The sequence below is a fragment of the Muntiacus reevesi genome, chromosome 1 (assembly GCF_963930625.1).
Source record: "Muntiacus reevesi chromosome 1, mMunRee1.1, whole genome shotgun sequence".
Lineage (NCBI taxonomy): Eukaryota > Metazoa > Chordata > Mammalia > Artiodactyla > Cervidae > Muntiacus > Muntiacus reevesi.
This window is the reverse complement of record NC_089249.1, coordinates 170,049,283-170,070,025: the sequence shown is the minus strand read 5'-3', so window position 1 is coordinate 170,070,025 and position 20,743 is coordinate 170,049,283. Positions and strand designations below refer to the sequence as shown.

General features: G+C 45.5%; 1 protein-coding gene across 1 annotated transcript in view; it reads right to left on the bottom strand.

Annotated features, from left to right (window-relative positions):
• CSMD2 (CUB and Sushi multiple domains 2) overlaps positions 1-20,743 on the bottom strand; it is a 677,437-nt gene that overhangs the window by 621,107 nt on the left and 35,587 nt on the right. The gene's annotated exons all lie outside the window — the stretch shown is intronic.

Genomic DNA, 20,743 nt, shown 5'->3' with positions numbered 1-20,743 from the left:
CTGACCTCCTGTTGTGCATCCCAGTGCCTAACAGGCCACGGCCCTGTACCAGTCTGTGACCTGCCTGGGTGTTGAGGATCCCTGAATTAGTGAATATCACTGCCTTCTCTAATGGTGATATAATGATATGTAAATGTGGCTTCTCCAGCCATAGACTCCTTGAGATTTTCTTCACACTTATCTCTAGCACCTAGCTCAATACTCACCCCGAGTAGTCCTTCATATTTTTTGGAATGAATGGATGAGTAAAATGGATTAAGACATGAGACAAGTGCTCAGGGCTGGTGCACTGGGAAGACTCAGAGGGATGGGATGGGGAGGGAGGCAGGAGGGGGGATCGGGATGGGGAACACATGTAAATCCATGGCTGATTCATGTCAATGTATGGCAAAAACCACTACAATATTGTAAAGTAATTAGCTTTCAACTAATAAAAATAAATGGAAAAAAAAAAAAGACAACACTTACCAACCTACCATTTGTGATGCATGGTGTATTCTGAAAGTGGCTTCATGAAAAGGTTAAAAGCTTGGGTTTTGGAAACAAAAAGCCTTGGGTTCAAATTTCAGTTTTGTCACTTAATACTTTGTGTTAATACTTAATTGTCACTTAATACTTAAGATATAATTTACATAAACTATTTAAACCCTCATTTTGACATCTTTAAAATGAGTACCCGCTTCTAGGATGGCTGTATAGATTAATGTGATTATATCTGCTAACTTGCTAAATACTCACTACAGTACGTGACACACGATAAGTGATCAAAAAATATCAGCTAATCTTTCAGTAAAGGTTTCTACTTTTCTTTATACAGGTCTTAATCACATCTTAAGATTACTCGTAGACATTTTATGCACTTTTTCTTGCTTTAGTAAATGACAGTTTTTCCCCGTTATTTTTTTCTAGCTGGTTATTACTGATAAATAGAAAACCTATTGATTTTTATATATTCATCTGGCATCCAACTGGGTTTTTGAATTCTTATTAATTCTAAAGATTTCTCAGTTGATTCCCTTGGGTGTTTTAGGTACACAATCATGTTGTCTACAAATAATGATAACTTTGAGGAGATAACTCTTTTGAGAAGTTTGGCAGGGAAATTCAATTGAATTCTGCAAATATTTATTGGCTGATAAGGTCAATTTTGGACAAATTTAGTTGCAGAAGCCAGTGGGAAATCCAGAGATGGCCAGAAGGCAATTAGGGCAGTAGACTGGAATCTAGGAGTGCAATCTGGGCTGGAGATATGGATTTGTGGAAGCCATGCAATTAATGAGACTGCCCACAGAGGAAAACCAGAGGAGCATTGCAGACGCTGCTAAATCACACCCACTGATGACACCTCACCCGCACATGGGGAGTGCATTGTACACCTCACACCTACGATGGGACTCGACCATCTCTGTGCCTGCCTTCTGCAGGGCCACCTTGTCTGGACAGATGGGAGAAGCAGGACCCACACAGTATCTCTGACCTCTTCAGTCATCCTTTAGTTGCAAACAAGAGGCCAGGGTCCTAGAGATGCTGGCACTGGGCCTCACCTTAGTCCCTCTTCCCTGCACACTTCATGCTTGTCGCACTAAATAGCTCATCATCTACAAACACCCCAGGATCTTTCAGGCCCGTGTGACGCTTGGCCCACTGCCTGGAATGCCTTTCCCCTACCTCCTCGACCTAGCAAACCTTACTCACTGTTCCAAAGTCAGCTCACAGAGCACCTCCTCTGAAGAGCCTCCCCTGGTTTCCCGGGTGGTTAGTAAGTTTCCTCTCTCTCTCACACACACACTCACACACACACACACACACACATACATTGCAACAGCCATCCACCAAATTCCATGCCTTTTCCCTACCAATCTATCCCTTTCAAAAAACAAAACAACAACGACAAAAACTTGGCCTGCCACTTTTGCTTAAAATCCTTCAATGGCTCCTCTGGGAAAAGCCCACAATCCCTAATGTGGTACACAAGATGCCCCGAGCCAGCCCCTGCTCGGCCCCCAGCTTCTGTCCTTGCCACTCTTTCCCTTAAGGGACACGCCAGGCTCTCTCTGTTTGGTTCCTGTGATGCTCTTTGTTCTTTTGTTCCCTCGTCTTCCAACTTGCTGCTCTCTCTGATTGAAGCGTCCTTCCCACATTCTCTGGTCTGGCCAACTCCCATTCCTCTTTCAGGCCTCAGATGAAACTTCAGCACCCCCAGGAGACCTCACTTACCACTGCACTGAGGTGTACTTCCCACACCCCAACACACGCCCAACACACGTCCTGCTGCAGGCCCCCTGCATCTCTGCCATCAGTCCCAGCACATGTCATGACACCGTTTAGCGTCTGCGTTCCCTGAGACGTGTGGATCCCGTAGGGTAGAGACTGTGATCTGTCACATTCACACAGGTCTGTAGCACCCAGCACGGAGCCTGAACGACAGGCGCCCCGGAGAGATCTGCATAATAGCTGCACTTTACACACAACTCTCCTGGTCACACGTCCTGTTGAAATTCCAGGGTCATATTCCTCCCTGGTTAATCTTAGTGCTCAGTGCCTAGTATACACCGTAGATGCACATTCGATGTTGGATGAGAGAATTTTCACAAATATTGTTAATGAAGCTGTGCATTGATTTCTTTCCCTAGAAGTCTTAACAATCTGAGCTATTTCCATTAATGTGTAATCATCCAGTCCCGGGTTTCTCAACCTCAGTACTATTGACATTTGGGGAAGGACAGTTCTTTGTTGGGAGGGCTGTGCTGTGGATATAAGCTGTTTGGTAGCATCCTAGGCCTCTACCCTCTGGATGCGAAGCAGCATCTCCCAGTTGTGACAACCAAAACTGGGTGACCCCATGGACTGTATAGCCTGCCAGGCTCCTCTGTCCATGGAATTCTCCTGGCAAGAATACTGGAGTGGGTTGCCATTTCCTTCTCCAGGGGATCTTCCTGACCCAAGGATCAAACCCAGGTCTCCTGCATTGCATGCAGATTCTTTACTGCTCGAGCCGCCAGGGAAGCCCAAAACTGTCTGCAGACATTGCCAAAAGTCCGCTAGGAAGGAAAGTCACTTATACAAAAGAACCTAGCCTCCCACTTTCTTTTCATTCATTTTAAAGGATTTTCAGGCCAAAGAAGCCCATCCATGGCCTTCATAGACCAGCGGTCCTTCACCTTTCCCATGCCATGGTCCCCTCTGGAAGCCTGGGGAAGCTGTCTCAAATGATCTTTTTAAATGCATACAACAAAATATATAGAATTATGAAAGAAACAAATTATGCTGAAATATAGTTTTCAAAATATTTCAAAAACTTGTCATGAAGTAATAGAGGTGTCCCTTCATTAATGCATTATTAACATGATCCAGCAGTGGGCCTGAGAAATACTATAGTTCAAAGCATAAATGTTCTCTCTAGATAGCTGCAACTACTGCAATGTTCTTATGAAAATACCTGTGATCTTATCAGCGACAAATTCACAGGTACTGCTAATATTGCTGCGCCTTGTTGCCTACATTCATGATCAATAGAAAGGCTGGGTTTCAGTGGGAAATTAATGAAAATAAAGATGCAACTTTCTCCATCCAAGTTAGAAATGGCCTGGATTCTATCCAGAACCCCAGAGGTCCATGCCAAATTCAAGCTTTCATTCAGCAAGTCTGGGGAGGCCAGGCTGTACGTGTTTGGGGGGGGGCGGTGAGTGGGAGTCTCAGGGGGTGGGCGTGGGGAAATGGGAGGGATAGATCGTGTATAATACGATCCATGTCCTCAAGGAGTTCACAGGGGAGTATAGAAAGACAGATCCATCTTACTAACCATGTCTTCACTTGACTGTTGCATCCCAGGGGAATAGCAGAGCGTGCACACACAAATGCACCCTGAAACACTTTAGTGGGGTGCTTTTCCACAGGTCTAAGCAAAGAGTTGGACACGACTGAGTGAGCACGCACGTGTGCAAAGAAGAGCACTAACATTATCCGCATGCTTCCCTAAGGTGATCTCCCTAACATTAGCAACAACTCTGAAGATGGCTGTGGCGGCCTGACCCTCACCACTTTACAGGTGAAGAACCGAAGCTCCTCAAGGCTTAAGAACATGATCAAGGTCAAACAGGTAGCAGTGGAAGGACCAGGGTTCGCACCCAGATCTGTGTGAAAGCAAAGTTCAGGCCCCTCCCTCTGCCAGGCTGCAAAGATTCACGCATCATCTGGGGACACACTTCCAAAGCGCCGGCCCTATTTCCACTCTGTCCCCAGCTCTCGCAGCAAAGCCTGGGATTTATTGAAAAGAGCTTAGCGCAGTTGCTGTGCCGCAGGGACGTGGAAACAAAGCAGGGTCTCCTTCTCCCTCTCAAGCTGGGGACGCATGCGGCAAAGGCACAAGACAGTGCGTGGCAGACGGGGCCAGGCAGCAAGCCCGTCCCTGGACCACATCCAATCGCTCTGTGGGAATAATCCCATGCTGTTCGGCCTCCTAATTCTAACTCCAGGCTCTCTGATTCTGCAGGACATGCTGAACACAGAAGCCACCACAGTGGACCAAATATGATTTTCCTTGCCTGGTGATACAGACGTAGCTCGTTTGTCATCATTTTCAGGCAATACCAGCCAGGGGTTGTTTATTATGTTGACAGGGAATCCTGGACCAGCAGACATACCTCTGCACTGCTGACGCAGAACTTCTCGTTCTCAAGATGTGCTACATCCCTAGATCATCACCAAGAGAAGGGACCCGGGGGACCTGGGGACAGACGCCTATTCTGGATTAGTACTACTCCTTCTGGGTGTTTCAGAGCAAACATCGGGAGCTACCACTGAGTTCTCTCAGCTGAGAACACCCTTGAACTGTGGCTTTGGATCAAGAGACAGTGGCTGAGCACAGGGGTTAACACACAGTTCAGGTCTTAGCAAATTCATTCATTTACTTATTTAAAAAACAGGACTGAGGGACTTCCCTGGTGGGCCAGTGGCTGAGAATCCACCTACTAATGCAGGGGTCACAGGTTCACATCCCTGGTCTGGGAAGGTCCCACACACTGCAGAGCAACTAAGCCCATATGCGACATATTAAGCTCACGCTCTAGACCCCAAGAGACATAACTACTGAAGTCCCAACACCTGTGCCCCGCAACAAGAAAAGCCACTGCAGTGAAAAGTCTGCGCACTGCAATGAAGACTGGAGAAAGCTCACAGGCAGCAACAGAGACCCAGTATAGCCAAAAATAAAGAAAGAAATTTAAAAAAAAGAAACAAATAGCATTGAGCACTCACTGTGTCCCAGGCACTATCCTTGCCTTCTAAGTGGAATTTAGTCTAATAAGATCACTAAACATTTTTCCATGCAAAGAGCTGTTTTATGCACTTGACATCTAATAACTCATTCTATCCTTATAACTGTATTAGATAAGTACTATCATAATTCCTTTTTCACAGGCAAGGAAACTGAGGCCCAGGAAGGTTAAGCATTATAACCTGCCCAAGTGCAGACAGCTGATAAATGGTAGAAACAAGATTCAACTCCAGGCCATCTGGTGACAAATCCTGACTTCTTAGCCACTACTCCATGGATGGGTAGATGGATTGGGGGTCAGGGGGTGACTAGATGCCTATTTTGGCCAATGTAATAAGCCATATCTCTCTCTAGAGCACTCTGATAGACAAAGAATGTTGCCTTGGGGCGCTCCTTTCCTAAGTGTCAATCATCTCAGCTCAAACTCCTAGGGTTTTGCCCTATTGCCTGCCTTTTGGAGGCACCACTATGGTAAGTCTCGGTGTAGCATCAGAAGGGAGGTCACATGTGGAATTTTTCATACACTGGGCTTCCCAGGAGGAAAAAAAAATAGCTTGAAAAATGGGAGTGATGGTCAAAACTAAGCTTGTTTTGAGAAACTGTGACAGCAAGGTTATGTCTCTGTCTCTCCCACCAGCCTGAGTGCCTCATGATGGCAAGGACCACATCTGATTCACTATTAAATCCCCAGCACAGAATCTGGCATTTCACAGACACTCAGTTAATATTTGTTGACTAAACAGATTAACATGTCCAGTTGTCATCTGTGCTTCTTTGTTCTGTTTTGCTTTTCATTTGTTTCTTTATCCATCAAAAACTCATGGCTGCTATTTTTTTCTACTACTCATACTCATGGTAGAACTGGCCTCATCTCCAAGGCAGAGGCAACTTCTAATCCTCTGGTCTCATGTAACACATATTTGAAAATTAATTAAAAATGGCAGTGGTGGAGGGACCTAACACGGTGCAATGGAAAGAATCTGAAAGTCTAGATTCTCAGTTTTGCTTTGTCACTTCATAGCAAAGAATACGGTCAAGCCCCTTAGTCACTAAGGTCCCCACTCCTCCTTACAGAAGGAGTCTCAAGGTCACCTTCATGTAGATGCCCTGAGTCAGCTGACCCAAGTGAGTGACTGGTGCTGAGTGGAGCAGAAGAGCCCTCTCCATGGTCCTGAACCATTACTGCTCTCAGAAACTGTTGTTTCTCCTGACTCTGGACCACTGAGATGCCTGTCCAGCCTCTCCCAGGACTTCTGCTCAAAGTGAGAAAGGAAGAAGGGAGCTGGTAAAGTGGAGAAGCAGAGGGAGAGAGGAAGAGCTGGGGTAAGGGGCTGATGGCACAGAGTTGGGGGCAGAGAGACCTGGGGTGCCACTCAAGTCCCAAGTGCCTGACACAACATCCTCCAGCCTTAGGCCAGAGAGAGCAAGACGCCACACTAGAGACGGTCTGCTACAGGTTGCCTGGGGTGAGGTGCGGTGGTCCCTTAGGAGTATATTCCTGAGATGTTCCTAACACTGAATCCACAGCAACCAATAAGGAGTAGGAGAAGTAGCTCTCTAGAGATGAAGGGCGGGAAGGCTTGAGCTACAGAATAAGAAACAAAATCAGACCAGACAGAAGCCAGAGGATGGGAAGATGTGCTGTGTGGTCACGGGCAGTAGAGTGCAGGCTCTTCTTTCTCCTCTGTAGGTGGCCTACCTTCCTCATTCCTTCAGCAGCTTCAGACCAGACATCTGTCGGGGATCCAAAAGGCTCCTTCATGGAGATTTTCACAGCAGCGACAGGGCAAGTTCAGTCCAGACTTTTCTTTAAATTGGGCACTCAAAGGTCATCTGTAATTTCATTCTGTTTTCCCCACTCTTCAGCAGATGTGCTGCTCTTTATAGACACTAAGGAAAAGGCCATTGTGCTTTGATGCTCCCAACTGCACATTTGAATTTTATATGAGCTCTGTTGGTGATTTGAAAATTATTCCTATCAGAGAGTTTAAGTCAACCCTCTTTGTTCAAAAAAATTAGTGATGGGTTAGTTCTGGCCTGGCCCAGCTCAGACCAGCCCAGATGCCAGTAAAAATTCATTCAACCAATACTCACTGTACTAGTGCCACACGCCAGACACAGGGTAGAGACAGTCTGTGTTCTCATGGAGATTCCCTGTCTGGTTCATCCCCCCAACCATGTTTGTCTCCCTCATGTTCCTCCCACAAGCTGGCATGCTCTTGAGTCACGACCTTTGCATTGACATTTCCTTCTTGCAAAGCTCTTTACCCCAGATAAGGCAAACCCCTTCTCTTCCTTTAAGTCTTTGCTCAACATTCCCTTCTCAATAAGTCTACCCTGACTACTCTTTAGAAGATCACATCACACTTCCCCACCTCCATCCCTGGCACCTCCAAGCTCCGTCATCTGTTCATATTGCCTTTCTCCCGTAGCACGCATCACTCTACAGCATCCTATGAGTTTACTTATATACTGTGTTTATTGTCTACTTCTTCCTGCTGGAGCACTCATCACTTCACAAGAGCGAAGTCCCTATTTTATTCACTGATGATCCTCAGTACCTGGAACAATGCCTGGCATAAAGTAGGGCAATAAATGTTCAGTGAATGAATCGACGACCTTCCAGTACACTCACAGATGCACAGCTCACACAAACCCAACTCCCCGAAAGGCTCAGGAAGTCAGACCAGCTGGTGTGGCTCTGTCTTAAAGCAGTTCTGGATGAAAGAGCCTACAGAACCAGCCCACAGTGGAATCAGAGCTGGGGAGGGGATGCCATTGCCCCCCCAGGGGCCATTGCCCACTGTTTCCTTTACCACCTCCCCACCTGACTGAGCTCCTTGGGGGTCAAGAACATAGTCTGCCTTTTTCACCAATACATCCTTGAAGGCCCAGCCCAGAGCTGCCAAGGAAGCAACTGTTAGTAAGCACAAGGTTGAAGGAATTTCAGTCACCATTGACCAAGCACCGACTATGTAGCCCCACAATGCTGAGCTCCTTACTCACATTATTTCTTACAAACCTCAACATACACCAAAGAGGTAGGTATTTTTTTTAACCCTATTTAACAAATGAGGTTCAGACTAAGTAATTCACCCAAGCTCACATATACAGTAATAGATGGCAAAGCAGAGTTTCAAACACAGGCTTGTCTGATTCCTGAGGTTAGGATCTGAAAGTATGTGTTCTACCACTGCACTGGGATGAAAGAGCAGGAGGGAGAGAAATAGAAAGAGAAGGGAGAGAATGAGGAAGGGAGCCAGGGATGGAAGGAGGAAGAAGGAAAGATGTGGACAGGCCATATGCCAGATGCAGCATGGAGGTCTAAAAAAGCTGACCAGAGCTAAGGAACTTTCCCTCTTGGCTAAACATGACTCCATTACAGCCCTGTCCCCCATCTCCATAAAAAAAAAGAGATGACACACCTGTCCTAGAAGAGATTGCATTTTAATTAATTCTTTTATATCCTCTCTCGTTTTGTCTCTCTGAACTTGAACAAACTGAGGGGTAAATATATCTTAGTGGGAGACAGATAATCTAAAAATTGTGTTAGGGAGTAACAGAGAAATGTACCTCCTCCTAGAGTCTCTATGAAAGGAAGTCACAGCTACATTGTTGCTCCTCACCCATACTTATACAAGTAACAGTGAACCGCATGATGAGGCTGGGCTGGTGACCTCAGCCTTCTGCTTGGAAGACATCCCTACAGTTGTTCTCCCAGATGACCAGTGCTGACCTTAGAGGTCTGCACTCACCCTGGGCCTCGTCCAACCTGGTCACCCACAGCCCTGGCCTATTCACCTGCCTGCTGTCCCAGGAGTATGCATGCTCCAGAGAGAGCCCCATCCACAGACACTCAGCACCCAGGCTCTCAAAGGGCTTCCTAGAGCACTTCTCTGCAGAGTTCTGTGGATGAAAATCCTGGAAGCCCAGTAGGGCCTCCAGGAATCCCGCCAGTGTGGCTCCCTTCTCCTATAGGCAAGCTGAAATAGTGTTAGGAATTCCCAGGGCCATCTACTTGGTGGCCTTGAGAAAATCAAAGCATGTGTTGAATAAATGGAAAGTCTAGTAGGGGTCTCGCAAATCTAGTTGGCCCCGGTGCTGGGGATGTGTGGGAGGAAACACACTGGCTGGAGGCTATGGAAAGAACAGAATTCAAGCCCAATTCAGTGGCTATTTACTAGTCCTTCTACAAAGCAGTCTGATCCTTCCTTGACAACACTCTTGGTTGAGCAGCAGCTGACAAGCAGATGTTTAACAGGGACAGAGAATTTACAGAAAGGAGAAAGAGATGGACGTGGAGGGAGAGGTAGGAGCCAGCTTTATCCTCACTGCTGTGAACTAAGCTCTGCTCCGGCAGGGCCACCCCTTCACTCCAGTCTCTTCACATGGGTTGGGCAACCTACTTTCTCCTTGTTTCCTATGCCCTCCTGGTGATGCTGCCCATGTGGATTCTTAGGGTCTAGAGGTATCCATCTCCTTGTGCCTCCCAAGAGGGAAGTGCAGGTCTGATCATGCGTGACTAGAGAGAATCCAGAAGTGTCACATCTACCAGGGGAGGCAGAGCTGATGCCCAGGACCTCTGACTCCAGACAGATCCCACAGATACAGCCTCCTCTCAAAACACACCTGTCCCTGAAATGGCTAAGAGCACATGTTCACCTGCAGCATGAAGACTAGGCAGAGTGCACTTGATCAGACAAAGCAGAAATACACTTGGATTCAACAACACATGCCTCATGGTCAACTGTTGGATGGGAGAAGGTTTACTGTGGCTCAGCAAAGCCTTTACAGAGGAAAGTCTCTGGTGCCCCCACATGCTTTATAGTCCAGTAGCCACTGCTGAGGGACAGTGGGGAAGGTTGCCTGGACAAGGTGCCCTTAAGAAAAGGCTTGAGGAATGACATTAGCCAGATGGCAAAATAAGAAGCTCTGGACTTCGTTTCCCCACAGAGATGCCAAGTTAACAATATATGGCCCCAAAAGTCTTTATGAGAACTCCAGGAACCTACTAAGAAGTCACAGTACCCCAGGCAAGTTCAAACTCAAGAACAGTCACATTGAAACAGGCGAGGAAAGCCATTTCACACCAACCACAATAGCTCTAATCCAGCATACCTCAGCAAGACAAAGAAGAATAGCCCAACTAGCAGCTTCTCTCTTGGGAGGAAAGGGAAGAAGGGAGCATAAGTCCAATGTTCCAGACTTTCAGAGAACCTCCCAAGGAACTGGTTTCTAACTTGCTGGATCCGAAGTGCAAGCAGGCAATCTGTATACTTTAGATGCCTGAGAGGAATCTCTTGGGAGGAAAGAGAAGGGAGCATAAGTCCAATGTTCCAGACTTTCAGAGAACTGCCCAAGGAACTGGTTTCTATCTTGCTGGATCTGAAGTGCAAGCAGGGAATCAGTATACTTTAGATGCCTGAGAGCCACAGAGAGCAAAAGTGAGCTCAGTACTTGTTGAAGTACCAGGGAACCTGCAGTGACACAGACAGACACCAGAGGGCGCAAGACACTATAAGCGCTTGGAAAAGGAAATGGCAAACTTCTCTAAGAAACCATATGCACAAGCCCAGAGGAGACATAGCCTTGGAAAAGGTTTGAGTTACCTCCAGAGGCTGTAGCCAGACTAACTGGTGGTCTTCCCCTATATGAAACCAGTCCATAACGATGAGAAGGAGTAGCTATTTTTTCAAATGAACAAATCATAGCAAAAGATAAACAGGTACATGGAGAAATAGGGAAATATGGTTCAATCAAAGGGTCAAAATAAATCTCCAAAAACTGAACTTAAAGAAATGGGGATCTATTTTATACTAATAGAGAATTTAAAATAATCATGCTAAAGTAGTTCAGTGCACTACAAGAGAACACAGACAACTAAATGAACTCAGGAAAACAATGAGTGAATAAAATGATAATATTGGCAAGGAGACAGAAAGTATTAAATAAAATCTCTGTTGTAAAAAGCTAAAGGATACAATAAATCAATTGAAAAATTCACTACAGGGGTCCAGCATCAGACTTGATCAAGCAGAAGAAATAATCAGTGAACTTAAAGATAAGTCATTTGAAATGATCAAGTCAGAGGAACAAAAAAGAAAAAAGAATAAAATGAAGAAAACCTAGGGGACTTAGGGGATGTTATCAACTGGACCAATATATACATCATAGGACTACCAGAAGGAGAAGAGAGAAAGGGGGAAGACAGCTTATATTAAGAAATAATGACCAAAAGTTCCCAAATCTGAGGAAGGAGATGGACATCCAAATTCAAAAAGCTCAAAAGATTCCAGCTAGAATGAGCCCAAAAAATCCCACACTAAGATAATGATCAAAAGTCAAAGAAGGAAACAGTCTTGAAAGCAACAACACAAAAAGCAACTTGTTACATACAGTGGAGTTCATAAGAGGATCAGTGTTCATAAGAATATCAGCAGATTTCTCAGCAGAAATGTTGCAGGCCAGAAGGGAGTGGAAAGATATAATTAAAAGTGCTGAAAGAAAAAAACTTGCCAACCAAGACATTTCTGGCAGAACTGTCCTTCAAAAATGAAAGAGAAATAAGAACCTTCTCAGATAAAACAAAGGCTGAAAGATATCATCATCACAGCTTTATAAGAATTGCTAAAGGGAGTTCTTAAAATTGAAACGAAAAGGCAACTCTACACACACACACACACACGGACAGTACAAAGCAATGCTACACAGAAGTACAGAATTATAAAGTTCCCTAGTGAAGGTAAATATATACAAAATAAAGAATACTGTAATATAAAGAAAGTAAAGAATCCTGCATTACCATAATGGCAGCATTAAAAAATCAGTTTCAATTTTGGTATAGAATTTAAAAGATAAACATAAAAATAACTATGACTATAAAAATGAGTTAATAGATACAAAATATAAATAAATATAATTTGAGACATTGGTGATGAAGTTGAGAGGAGAGATGTAAAGGAGTAGAGTTTTGTGTGTGATTGAGGTTATCAGTTTAAAATAGAGTGTGTTAACTGTAAGATATTTTGTTATCCTTACTGTAACTACAGAAGATTAACAAAATAAAATGAGAAAGGAATGAAAATACATCACTGCAAACAAATCAATGAAAAACAAGGAAGACAGTGAGTAAAGGACAAAATAACTGGCAGTACACATAGAAAACAATTTAAAATACGGTAATAGTAAGCCATTTTCTTATCAGCAATTACTTTAAAAGTAAATGGATTAAATTCCCTAGTTGAAAGATAGAAAGTGGCTGAATAGTAAAAACAACAATATCCAACTATATGTTGTCTAGGAGACTTATTTCAGATATAAGGACATACATATGCTAAAGTATGGAAAAATATATTCTATGCAAATGGTAACCAAAAAGATCAGGGATGACCATACTTACACAGACAGAATAAACCTCAAGTCAAAAACTATCATAAGACACACAAAAAAATGACATTATGTAATGATACAAGGGTCAATTCACCAGGAAGATATAATAATTAAATATATATACACATATATACCTACCAGCAGAGCACTCAAATATATGAAGCAAACATTGAAAGAACTGAAGAGAGAAATAGACAATAATATAGTAATAGTAGGAGATTTCAATACTTCACTTTCAATAATGGATAGATCAACCAGAAAGAAGTCCAATAAAGAAAGTATTTAATTACAACACTATAGATGAATTAAGCCTGGGAAACATATACAGAACACCCTACCCAACAAAAGCAGAATAAATATTCTTCCCAAGCACACATAGATCATTTTCCAGGATAGATCACATGTTGGGCACAAAGCAAGTCTTGACAAATTTAAGAAAACTGAAATCACACCGAGTGTCTTTTCTGACTACGGTGAAATGAAATTAGAAATCAACAGCAAATGGAAACTGAAAAATCCACAAATGTGTGGAAATTAAATAACACACCATTGAACAACCAACAGGTCAAAGAAGAATCACAAGGGAAATTATAAAGCATCTTGCAACAAATGAGAATGAAAACACAACATACCAAAACTGTGGGATGCAGCAAAAGCAGTACTAAGAGGGAAGTTTTGAGGAGTAAATGCCTACAATGAAAAAGAAGATTTCAAATCAACAACATAGCTTTATACCAGAAGGCAATAGAAAAAGAATAACATGTTAAACCCAAGGTTAGCAGAAGGAGGAAATAATGAAGGTTAAAACGTAATTAAAGAAAATAGAGAAAGAAAAACAGTAGAAGAAATTGACAAAGCTAAAATTTGACCTATTGAAAAGGTCAACAAAGTTGTTAGAACCTTAGCTAGACTAAGAAAATAGGGAGAAGGCTCATATAAAAACTCGAAATGAAAGAGGAGACATCACAATTGATGACACAGAAATTAAAAGGATGAAAGAGACTTCTATTAATAACTATATGTCAGCAAATTGGATCGCTTAGAAAAGAGGAATAATTTCTAGAAACATACAGCTACCAAGACTGAGTCATAAATTAAAAAATCTAAACAGACCTATAACTAGTAAGGAGGTTGAATCAGTAATCAGCAGATGTCTCATCAAAGAAAAGCCCACAACCCAGCAGCTTCACTGGAGAATCCTACCAAACATTTAAATAAGAAGTAGCACTAATCCTACACAAATTCTTACAAAAAACTGAAGAAGAGGGAACTCTTACAAACTCATTTGATGAGGACCCACTAAGATTTTGATCTGATGTCAAAATCAGATCAATATACTACAGGACAACTATAGACCAATCTTCTTGCTAAGTATTGATGCAAAAAATGCTCAACAAAATACTAGCAAGCTGAGTGAACAACATATTAAAATGATCATATTGCATGATCAAGTGGGATTTATTCCTAGAGCACAAAGATGGCTCATACAAAAAATGATCACTGCACAAACATACAGAAAATGATCACTGTAATACACATCAACAGAGCAAAAGTTTAAAAAAAACTGGTAATCTAAGTTACTGCAGAAAAGTCATGGACAAAATTCAAAGTTTCATAAGAAAACACACAGATAACTAGGAATATAGGGAAATTACATCAACATAATAAAAAGCATGTGCAAAACTTGACAGCTAACATTATATTCAATGGAGAAGCACTGAAAGCTTTCCCTCCAAGATCAGGAACAAGGCAAGAATGACCTCTCTCACCACTTCTGTTCAACTTAGTACTGAAGATCCTAGCCAGCGAAATTAGGCAAGGAAATAAATAAAAGACATCCAAATTGAAAAGGAAGAAGTAAAATTATCTCTGTTCACAGATGACATAGCCTTTTATGTCCCAAAGCCTAGAGACTACAAACACACACACATACCTGTTAGAGCAAATAAACAAACTCAGCAAACGTGCAGGATACAGAATCAACACACAAAAATTGTTTTTATACATTAACAGTTACAATCCAAAAAAAGAAATTAAGAAAACAATCTCACTTACAATAGGGCCAAAAAGAATAAAATACTTAGGAATACACCTAAGCAAAGAGGAAAAAAAAAAAAAAAAAAAAAAAAAAAACCTTACAGACTGAAAACTATACAACACTGCTGAAAGAAATTAAGCACAATAAACAGAAAGACATCCTATGTTCATGAATCAGAAGACTCAATATTATTAAAATGGCCACACTACTCAAAGCGATCCACTGATTCAATTTAATACTTTATTTTTCTTCAGAGAGCTTATCCCTACCCAACATGATGGTATACATTTACTTATCTCTTTATTGTCTGCAAATAACCAGACATGCATGGTCACTGTGGGCAGGAATTTTTTTATTTCTTTCTTATTTATCACTGGGTTTTCAGAGTCTAGAAGAGTGTGTGGTCTACAGGTGCACAACAAATACTTGATGGATGACTGAATGAATGACTATGGAGATGGGGGCCACAGAGATGGGGCATCTGAAGTCTGGGGCATCTCCGCTGCATCTGTCAATCTTCTTGGTAAAGAGAGAAAAGGAGAAGAAGGAAGACAAGAACAGACTAGGATGCTGCTGCTGCTACTGCTGCTAAGTTGCTTCGGTCGTGTCCGACTTCTAGCAACCCCATGGACTGCAGCCTACCAGACTCCTCTGTCCACGGGATTTTCCAGGCAGGAGTACTGGAGCGGGGTGCCATCGCCTTCTCCGCAGGCTAGGATAACCAGAAGTTTTTTGGTTAGGCTTGTGGGGACAACCAGACCAGCGTCCAGTGTATGAGGGATCGGGAAGACCCATCCACTAGAAGGTCTCTGCCCTGGTCTCTTCTGGATTAGTGAAAGAATACAGACTATGTCCACTAGCGCTTGCCGGTTTGATGTAACTGTTTTTCCTAAAGGGTGCTGAATCAACAGACTCTACCGGCCAGACTGTAAAGTTCTCAGTTCTCCCACTTTTCATATCCTATTTCACTGCTTCTCAGACTTTCATGTATGAACAAACGACCTGGGCAACCACTAGGGCTGTGTGTGGCCTGAGAATCAGCATCTCTAACAAGCTTCCAGGTGATATTGATGCAAAGCCTAGATTACAGTGGCTGGTTCTCAACTTCATGGTACTTGAGAAGCTTTGTGGACTTCCAGTCAACGCGCAGACCACCCCCCAACCCAGACCATGTAAATCAGAACTCTGGAAGTGGGACCCCAGCAGTGGTCCAGCCCAGGCTGAGAATCAGAGCTCAAGGACTCTCCAAGGGCGCTAACTCACATGGAAGCAGAGCCACTGCTCTCGCCCAGCTGCTGCGCCCTCCCTGGACTGCCTCCGGGCCACTGAAACTTCACGACTGCTGCTGAGAGTCTGCTGGGAGCCATGTGTCGACACTGGCCCACCCTGCTCTGGATGTGCGAGAGTGTGAACACTCCTAGACAGCTGGAAGGAACCTTCCTGTTTGTCCCCACCTCCTGATCTCCCTTCTCACTTCTCTTTCCAACCAGGAGAGAGCTGTCATCCTCTTCTGGTCTAGTAGAACAACGGTTCTCGGCTGTGGGAGGTTTTGCCTCCCAGGAGACATTGACAAAGTCTGGATGTGTATTTGATAGTCCTTGATTCAAAATCCCTGCTTTCTCTTGACTCTCAAGCTATGGAGCCCTGTCTGGCCCCTTACTCATTCAAGGCACATTTTCTCTCTGGTGCCACTTTATCTCACTCAGCACTTTAATACTCATGGAGGTCCCCCCACCCACTGGGCTGGGGTCTACACATCTCTAAACCCCATCTGTGCTCAGGATTCAAGTTCTTCCTCATGAAATAACTAAACCCCGTGCAAACCAGGACATGGTGAGTAACCCCCAAAACTCCATAAGATGTAAGGAGACATCTGAGCAGGGGACAGAACACCCTCTTAGAAAGAGTGTAGCCTGGCTCCTAAATGCTTTTATGTCTGAATCTCAGCTATGATTCAGCCAAGATGCTCTGTCACACATGACCTGGGCAGCTGCTGTAGGCCGGGCCCTGCTTTAAATACTTTGTCTCATATAATCCTGCCCACAGCCCTGAGAAGCAGGACCACTCTCACTCCACTCTGATACAGAGACTAGTCCAGAGTCACACAGCTAGGAAGTAGCTGAGGAAGAATGTGAACCCGGGCAGCTTGAGTCCAGAGTCTACAAGTTTAACCACTCCATACTATATGGCCCCTCGTGCATTTCACCTAAACAACAATGCAGGTGGGCTTGGATTCTGTTCTTGATATTATAGACGGAAACTAGTTTCTCAAAGGCAAAAGAACCTTTGAAAATCACTCAGCTAGTGAGTGGGGGACCTGGGGATTGAAATCTAAGATAGACTCAACAGTCCATGCTGAGGTCAGGAAAGAAAACAACAGGCTACAGAAGACAGAACCATGCATTCATTCGCCCATTCATCACGCACTCAGCACACAGGCACTGACGCTTCTTGAGGTCACAGGTTGCATGTTAAGGATCCAGAGAGAAATCAGTCATGATCCCTCTGTTTGAAAGCTCATCCAGGAAGACATGCTGCAGACTCGTGAGTGCACTGAGGAGGATGGAGAGGATACAGAAGGGCAGGGAGTCCTCTAGAAGACTAGGCAGCTGTGGGGAGGAGGTACGGGGAAATCTAGGTGGGCCCTGCTTCTGTCCTCCGATGCCGCCTGGGTCAGGCGATCCAGGTGACACCCCTCTCCCGGCACAGTCATCCACACACGCTCACATGGCCTCGTGGCCTCCCCATCCTTCCTCCCTTGGCTTGTTCAGGACTCCAAATTCATAAGCACACCACAGGGAGAAACCCAAAGGGGCTATATGCTCCCCCCATGGATCAATGCAGGCTTGGCATCCCAACTTATCATCTTGAGGTCCCAGAGAGAAACCAAATTGTAACTGTCAGGAACACGACAGAACTGTCAAAAGCAGACAAAATCAGCCCCGTAAATTGTGAAACCGAAGTCACAGTTCTATTTGTTCTGCGAGAGTGAACACCTCACATTTTTTTGTCAAGATGGAAAATAAAAACAAAGACTAGGAGCCCGGCAAGTGTTTCATCTTTGTGGAAAAACCTACCACCGCCAGCTCTTGGTTTCCGGCCATAGCCCCCTCCCCATAAACCTAAGTCTACAACCATTCAGTAAATACTCAGGGAGCCTTGTTACGGGAGTGGATGGGCACATCATCAGAAATGCTTATGACAGTTCCTGCCTCTAAATAAATGGGCTTCCTTGGCGGTTCAGTGGTAAAGAAGCCACCTGCTCATACAGGAGATGCAGGTTCGATCCCTGGGTTGGGAAGAGCCCCTGGAGAAGGAAATGGCAACCTACTCCACTATTCTTGCCTGGGAAATACCATGAATGGAGAAGCCTGGTGGGTACAGTCCATGGGGTCGCAAAAAAGACAGACACGGCTTAGCGACTAAACAACAACAAATTGCTCAAGAGACAATCCCATCTCCAGCTAACAAAATTAGAACGTAGTGTCAGACCAGAACAGACAGAACAACTCAGTGGGTGATTAATGGCTCTATGCCGGAATCAGAGATGGCATCTTGGAAGAGGTAACATCAACACTGGGCCTTAAGAGATGAATACAGTTCCACTAATTCCACCTGGAGGAAAAGGGAGGGAAAGAAACTCCAGAGGCAGGGGAAGGAAGGTGTGAATGCACAGAGGCTGGAACAAGGTAGAGAAAGGGACAGAGAACCAGGCAGTCCTTTGGAAACTGAATCTCCACTCTGTGACGAGGCTAGGAAGAGTCAGTCCTGCCAGGCATGCTGGGCCATCGGGCATCCAGGGCCCCCTGCTTTGGCGAGCGGGGCAGCCCTCCCGGCCGCTCCCAGGCTCATGCATGAAGGCTGTGCACAGGCGGTGCACACATACTTCCCATCAGCCCCCAGCCATGCACGTGTGTGTGTGCGCGTGTGTGCATATGTGATGGCGGCGATCTGGCAGGCCAGGTTGCAGAAGCCCTGCAGCACCGCTACTGCTCACCAAAATAGCATCGAGCAATTTAGGTCAGGAAGTAAGGCCTGTGTTATTATTACTAGTTACGGGTGAAGTTATTTAATAAGAATGTCACATCCAATTGAGACCATGGTGGGAACTGTCAGCGGGAAGAATGTAATTACACTAACTGGAGGCGCTCCAGGCCCCTGCCGTTTGCACACCTCCACAGAGCCGCACGGAGATGGACTCTGCCAGCCCCACTGATGCCTGGAGGGCGCTGCCTCCGGCGGGGGCAGGGGACACTGGGCCAGCTCCCGGAACAGCCAGACCTACGCTGCTCCCATCCAGACCCTAGAAGAGGCTCTCTGGGGGGCATCTCGGGACCCGCTGGGCCCCTCGGCATCATGCCATCGATGGCCTGATGCCCCAGGGGAAGGTAGAAAGACAGAAAGACAAAGAGAAGACCAGAGACTCAAAGGGAAAATGGGCAGAAGAGAGACGGGCAGTTAGGAACACACACACACAGGCAGTCCCGGTGACAGAGCTCAAGAAACAGGCAGGCAGAAGAGGAGAGGGAAAGAGACAAACAGCGATGGGAGGCACAGAGGCAGACATGCGAACAGAGGCCAGATCAGGGGCAGGAAAGGCACCAATAGAGAGGGCTGTGGCCTGGGAGCCTAGAGCAGCCACGAGTCCCCAGTCTCGTGACGAAGCCTGGCAGTGTCGCTGAACACTCAGGCCCCGAGGGAGTTAGCTGGGGAGAACTGGAGATTGAATGTGGCTATTGGTAGCAGCTCGGCCTTAAATGGAAGAAGGAGAGGCAGGAGCCAGAGGAGTTCCTGGCCCACAGAGAGCCCCTTTTTAATTCGGAGCACAGTTTAAAGAGTAAAGTCAGTGGAGAAGAAAAATAACATGGGAACAGTGGAGGGGAGGGAAGAGCCGACTCTGTGGGTGAGAGGCGGGGCAGGATCAGAGGCCTGGGAACTGGGGACCCCCGTCTCCTCCCCCAGGGAGCAGGGGGAGGGTGGAGCGGCTGCCGGGCAGGTGACAGGCAGGAAGGGCGGCAGGACTTGGGAGAAGCCCGTTCTTGGCATCTGGATGTTCTCGGTGGGGTTCTGGCTGGGTCATCAACGTGACACACCTGGGAATTTGTGTCTTGGAAAAACCACTCTCAGGATGAAGTCAGGGGCTGAGCTGGCAGCCGAAAGGATAGCGAAGCTGGGCGGGGCTCAGGATTTACAGCCCAAGAAAGGAAGTGGGCAGCTGACCATGGGCCGAGTGTGGAGAGCTGGGGCAGCTGAAGGTGGAGGGTGCCAGGGGACAGTCATTCGCGGGGGGACACAGAAGGAAGGAGCTGCTAGAACGGGAAGTCTCCAGTTTCTAAAGAGGACTTGCCTGGCTGGGCATTGCTATTGTTCCACCATCAGCCTCCTCCACCTTCAGGTTCCCAGGCTCTCCTCTGCCTGCACTGGGCAGCCATGACCTCAGCTTGCCCTTGGGTGAGTTCTTGGTTCGTCTCTCTGGGGAAACAGCGTGTCCCACCACCTTCTCAGCCACCGCCTGGCTCCACATTTGCTCCGCATCAGGGCATGGACAACCTTTCTCCCAAGTTCTCTTTGGACTTAGAGCACAGTCTAGACCAGCTCAAGGGCTTCTCTGCATGAAATTCAGCACTGATAATTCAGAGGCAGAAATAAAGTCCAGGCAGCAGATCCCTGCCAGAAGCTCTGGAAGCTTCTGAGTGTGAAGAATCTGAGGCCTGAAAGGCTTTTGAGGCTCATGGAAACTAGGGCATCATGTCCTCTGAAGCCTGGACCCACAGGCAGGGCTGCTTTGCGGGGGTCTGAGGGTATCCCCTGCCTCCTCCCCCAGAAAGCACCCACAGTGTGGGCTCCAAGCCAGCAGGTTAGGCAGGGGCTCCACCAAATAGTCAAAGCTCTGGTGTTTCCAATAGTCACGTATAGATGCGAGAACTGGACTATAAAGAAGGCTGAGTGCCAAAGAATTGATGCTTTTAACTGAGGTGTTGGAGAAGACTCTTAAGAGTCCCTTGGATTGCAAGGAGATCAAATCAGTCAGTCCTAAAGGA